The sequence below is a fragment of the Salvelinus sp. IW2-2015 genome, linkage group LG28 (genome assembly GCF_002910315.2).
Source record: "Salvelinus sp. IW2-2015 linkage group LG28, ASM291031v2, whole genome shotgun sequence".
NCBI classification, from domain to species: Eukaryota; Metazoa; Chordata; class Actinopteri; order Salmoniformes; family Salmonidae; genus Salvelinus; species Salvelinus sp. IW2-2015.
Window position 1 is genome coordinate 22,813,728 of NC_036868.1, and position 6,000 is coordinate 22,819,727.

General features: G+C 46.2%; 1 long non-coding RNA gene across 1 annotated transcript in view; it reads left to right on the forward strand.

Annotated features, from left to right (window-relative positions):
• LOC139023237 (uncharacterized) overlaps window positions 1–4,393 on the forward strand; it is a 28,795-nt gene extending 24,402 nt beyond the window's left edge. Inside the window, exons 2-3 of the long non-coding RNA XR_011474384.1 lie at window positions 3,837–4,025; window positions 4,245–4,393. This is a non-coding gene — a long non-coding RNA (uncharacterized lncRNA). The remainder of the gene's footprint in view (window positions 1–3,836; window positions 4,026–4,244) is intronic.
• Window positions 4,394–6,000: the final 1,607 nt, after the last annotated feature.

Here is a 6,000-nt window from a genome sequence, read left to right on the forward strand (position 1 = left end):
ACAAGAAACGTGGTATAAAGGAGACGGACCCACTGGTTGCCCTCTAGGTTACAGAGAGCTGGTAGTCCAATCCACCAAACTACCAGGTGTGAAACAGGGAAGAGACTCAGGGGGTATGCTAATTTGATATAGAGCAGACCTAACCCACTCTATTATTAAATTAGTCAAAACAGTAACATTTTACATCTGGCTAGAAAATAATAAGGAAATGATCTCAACAGAGAAAAATGTCCTCTGGTATGCTACCTATATCCCCCCCAATAGAATCCCCATACTTTAATGATGACAGCTTCTCCATCCTAGAGGGGGAGATCAACAATTTTTAGGCCCAGGGACATGTACTAGTCTGTGGCGACCTACAGTAAATGCCAGAACTGAACAATAACCTGACACCCTCAGCACACAGGGGGACAAACACCTATCTGGAGGTGACAACATTCCCTCCCCCATATGCCCCCTAAACACAACCACGACAACATTCCCAACAAAAACGGGTCACAACTCCTGCAGCTCTGTCGGACGCTGGGTATGTACATAGTCAATGGTATGCTTCGAGGGGACTCCTATGGTAAGTACACATATAGCTCATCTCTTGGCAGTAGTACAGTCATGGCCAAAAGTTTTGAGAATGACACAAATTATAATTTTCACAAAGTCTGCTGCCTCAGTTTGTATGATGGCAATTTGCATATACTTCAGAATGTTATGAAGAGTGATCAGATAAATTGCAATTAATTGCAAAGTCCCTCTTTGCCATGCAAATGAACTGAATCCCCCCCAAAAAAATTCCACTACATTTCAGCCCTGCCACAAAAGGACCAGCTGACATCATGTCAGTGATTCTCTCGTTAACACAGGTGTGAGTGTTGACGAGGACAATGCTGGAGATCACTCTGTCATGCTGATTGAGTTCGAATAACAGACTGGAAGCTTCAAAAGGAGGGTGGTGCTTGGAATCATTGTTCTTCCTCTGTCAACCATGGTTACCTGCAAGGAAACACATGCTGTCATCAATGCTTTGCACAAAAAGGGCTTCACAGGAAAGGATATTGCTGCCAGTAAGATTGCACCTAACTCAACCATTTATCGGATCATCAAGAACTTCAAGGAGAGCGGTTCAACTGTTGTGAAGAAGGCTTCAGGGTGCCCAAGAAAGTCCAGCAAGCGCCAGGACTGTCTCCTAAAGTTGATTCAGCTGCGGGATCGGGGCACCAGCAGTACAGAGCTTGCTCAGGAATGGCAGCAGGCAGGTGTGAGTGCATCTGCACGCACAGTGATGCAAAGACTTTTGGAGGATGGCCTGGTGTCAAGAAGGGCAGCAAAGAAGCCACTTCTCTCCAGGAAAAACATCAGGGACAGACTGATATTCTGCAAAAGGTACAGGGATTGGACTGCTGAGGACTGGGGTAAAGTCATTTTCTCTGATGAATCCCCTTTCCGATTGTTTGGGGCATCCGGAAAAAACCATCCAGGAACAGTTTGGTGACGAACAATGCCTTTTCCAGCATGATGGAGCACCTTGCCATAAGGCGAAAGTGATAACTAAGTGGCTCGGGGAACAAAACATCGATATTTTGGGTCCATGGCCAGGAAACTCCCCAGACGTTAATCCCATTGAGAACTTGTGGTCAATCCTCAAGAGGCGGGTGGACAAACAGAAACCCACAAATTATGACAAACTCCAAGCATTGATTATGCAAGAATGGGCTGCCATCAGTCAGGATGTGGCCCGGAAGTTAATTGACAGCATGCCAGGGCAGATTGCAGAGGTCTTGAAAAAGAATGGTCAACACTGCAAATATTGACTCTTTGCATCAACTTCATGTAATTGTCAATAAAAGCCTTTGACACTTATGAAATGCTTGTAATTATACTTCAGTATTCCATAGTAACATCTTCCAAAAATATCTAAAGACACTGAGGCAGCAGACTTTGTGAAAATGTATATTTGTGTTATTCTCAAAACTTTTGACCACGACTGTACTGTAGACTACTTTATCACTGACCTCAACCCAGAGTCTCAGAGAGCGTTCACAGTCAGTCCACTGACACCTCTAAATGATCATAGCAAAATAACACTCTACTTGAACAGATCTTTGCTCAATCATGAGGCATCGAAGCCAAAGGAGCTGCATAATATTAAGAAATGCTTTAGATGGAAGGAGAGGAATGTGGATATCTACCAAAAAACAATTAGGCAACAACAAATTCAATCCCTTCTAGACAATTTCCTGGACAAAATGTTTCACTGTAATAGTGAAGGTGTAAACATTGCATTAGAAAACCTAAACAGTATATTTGATCTCTCAGCTTCCCTATCAAATCCAAAAACATTAAAGCAGACTGTCACGCCCTGACCATAGTTTGCTTTGTAATATTCTATGTTTTGTTTGGTCAGGGTGTGATCTGAGTGGGCATTCTATGTTGTATGTCTAGTTTGTCTATTTCTATGTGTTTGGCCTGATATGGTTCTCAATCAGAGGCAGCTGTTAGTCGTTGTCTCTGATTGGGAACCATATTTAGGTAGCCTGTTTTGTATTGTGGGTTGTGGGTGATTGTTCCTGTTTCTGTGTCTTTGTGTATGTCACCATACGGGACTGTTGCGTTTTCGTTCGTTTGTCCGTTTATTGTTTTGTTCTTTGTTTTCAAGTTTTCTAATTAAAATGGATAATCATCACGCTACATTTTGGTCCTCCGATCCTTCTTACTACTCCTCAGATGATGAGGAGGACGACGTTCATGACAGAATCACCCACCACCAAAGGACCAAGCAGCGTGGTAACGGGCAGCAGCAGCAGCAGCGATCGCAGGACTCCTGGACCAGGGAGGAGATTATGGACGGCAAGGGACCCTGGGCACAGGCTGGAGAATATCGCTTTCCTCCATCAACGCCTCTGGTGGCCTACCATGGTTCCTGATGTCTCGGCCTTCGTCGTCGCATGCATGCTATGCGCGCAAAGCAAGAATCCGTGGCAAGCTCCATCTGGCCTCCTACAGCCACTTCCTGTCCCTCCTCGCCCTTGGTCCCATATTTCTCTGGATTTCGTCACTGGGCTTCCTCTGTCAGATGGCAACACCATCATTCTGACGGTGGTAGACAGATTCTCCAAGGCCGCCCATTTCATCCCTCTTCCTAAGTTACCTTCAGCCAAGGAGATGACCCAGCTTATGCTGCAGCACGTCTTCCGTATCCATGGACTCCCGGTTGACGTTGTATCGGACCGGGGTCCTCAGTTCTCGTCCCAATTCTGGAAGGCGTTCTGCACTCTTATTGGGTCGTCAACCAGCCTGTCCTCTGGGTTTCATCCCCAATCTAATGGCCAGTCGAAGCGAGCCAATCAAGATATGGAGACGGCACTCCGGTGTCTGGTTGCCAGTAACCCCACCACCTGGAGTCAGCAACTGGTCTGGGTGGAATATGCCAGGAACACTCTCCCTTGCTTGGCTATTGGACTATCCCCTTTGAATGCTCCACGGGATATCAGCCCCCGCTCTTCCCAGAGCAAGAAGTTGAGATCAACGTACCTTCAGTCCAGATGTTCGTCCGCCGCTGTCGGCGTACCTGGAAAAGGTATCGTCGACAAGCGGTCCGCCACCCGAACTCTGGCTCCTCGCTATCGGGTCGGGCAGAGGTTATGGCTGTCTACTCGGGACCTACCACTCCGGGTAGAATGCCGAAAACTTTCCCCCTGTTTCATTGGTCCTTTCCCCATTTCCAGAGTCATTAGTCCCACTGCTGTCCGTCTGCTGTTGCCCCGTACCCTCTGTGTTCACCTTATGTTTCATGTTTCCAGGATTAAACCCTTGTCTCACTGTCCTCTGTCTTCTGCTTATAGGGCCGTCCCTCCCCCCGTGTCATCGTTGGCTAGCCAACGTATACGGTGAGACGCCTCCTGAGGGTTTGACCACGGGGCAGGTTGACTGGGAGGGCTATGGCCCGGAGGAGAGATGCTGGGTTCTGACTAAAGACATCCTGGAACCGGCCCTCATCGGCGATTTTCACCGCCGACACCCTGGTCAGCCAGGTATGTGCCCAGGTAGGACGTCCCTAGAGTGGGGTTACTGTCCCGCCCTGATCTGTTTCACCTGCCCTTGTGATTGTCTCCACCCCCTCCAGGTGTCACTTATTTTCCCTGGTGTATTTATCCCTGTGTTTCCTGTCTCTCTGTGCCAGTTCGTCTTGTATGTTCAAATCAACCAGCGTGTTTTTCCCATGCTCCTGATTTTCTATTCTCTTTTACTAGTCCTCCCAGTTTTGACCTTTTCCTGTTTTTCTGGACTCCATTCTCATCTGCCTGACCATTCTGCCTGCCCTGACCTCGAGCCTGCCTGCCATTCTGTACCTCTGGAACTCTGAACTGGTTTTGACCTTTTGCCTGTCCACAACCATTCTCTTGCCTACACCTTTTGGATTGCTAATAAACATATTGGACCCTAACCATCTGCCTCCTGTGTCTGCATCTGGGTCTCGCCATGTGCCCTTATAAAAATCTTCCTGGGGGAGGAACCCCTGTCCCCCATCAAGGGACTGTGCCATGGGGCAATTCAATTCACATAGCAAATCTCACTCCAAGCTTTCTTCAAAAGTTGGCAGGTGTTTCTTGGGTGACGCATGCACCATTTTCCTAGCCTAGTCCAAGATCTGTTTGTGCTTTTGCCTACTCCATTGTCAGTGTCAAGCTAAATGTTTGTCAAGAGAGCAGAAACAGACTGGTACCCAGGCTACCATTTTCCCAATAGATATTCAAAACAGTAGCAATAAAGTGTAACCACTCAGAACATTTATCCCCACAGTTAAATAGGTCAAAAGGACTGTATATCATGGTGGAACACTTGCAAAGAGCTGGAAGTAAAATCATAATGATTGCATAGACAAGAGAAAGCAAAGATTGTGTAAGGAGTCAAAAACCCTTCAGAGTCCTCAGGGCGCTTAACAGTAGAGGGGTGGTGAGATAATGTGTGTTTTAATAGATTTTATTTGTTCATTCTGTATTTGGAATAGCCTCAACTCAATGGCTAATGAGGGATCCAATTACCTCTCTAAACGTCATTCTGGGGAAATTTAAATAGCAGGAATTGCCATTTAAACATCAAGTCACCTTCTCCTTTTATGAGGGATCATGTTACAACATCGCTTTACATTTTGCTGATGCTTTCAGCCTGACATACAGTATCTTGAGTGTATTCAAACAGTAGGATATTTGACAATAGTCCTATCCAACTTAAACCTTTTTTTGATATTGCCACAATGATGAACAACATTGTGAGGGCAAGTGCCTACTTCCCTTAAATCTGATCTTTTTTTTTTTTTACAAATTCAAAGTGAGATTTTTGTTCTTCACAGTGAAAAATGTTATCTCCCTGTTCCACTCCCTCTGCAGCCTGCCCCTGGGACATGACAAGCCCTGGACCCATCGCTCTTCCCGTTAAGCCTGCATCTCTGTGGAATGATGCAAAGGATGACAAATTCTTTCATCCCTCATCATGCATGTGCAGCTAATCGGCGTAACACACAGGGATGGACAGATCTTGACACTTGGCTGAGGGGCAAGCTGCCTGATTGAATCACTCAGGAGTGGCTCCCTCGGACGTGCCCGTATCATGCTGCTGTCAGGCTGCTGAAGCATCTCCTCAAGCAGGGCTCGATTGACTCTGATGCTAAACCCTACGCTCCTCTGGTACAGTGTGATGAAAACACATTATTCCCATTTGTCACAGAATAAGCTTGTCGATTACGTTCATATTTCATTCTTGTCTGTGACTGACAGTCTATGCCATGTCAGGGATTGTGCACTTTATGTTTCTGTGACGTGAACACAGTTCAGTTTGGAGTGAGGCCACTTATAATAACCAATGTGTGCTTGGTTGTAGATGCTAATTGACATGGTCTGCTGATGTGAGCTTATTATATTGTGTGTGTGTGTGTACGTGTGTGTGTACGTGTGTGTGTGGGCGTGGGTATGTGAGAGTGAGTGTTCTCTCCATTTAATGTCACATTTG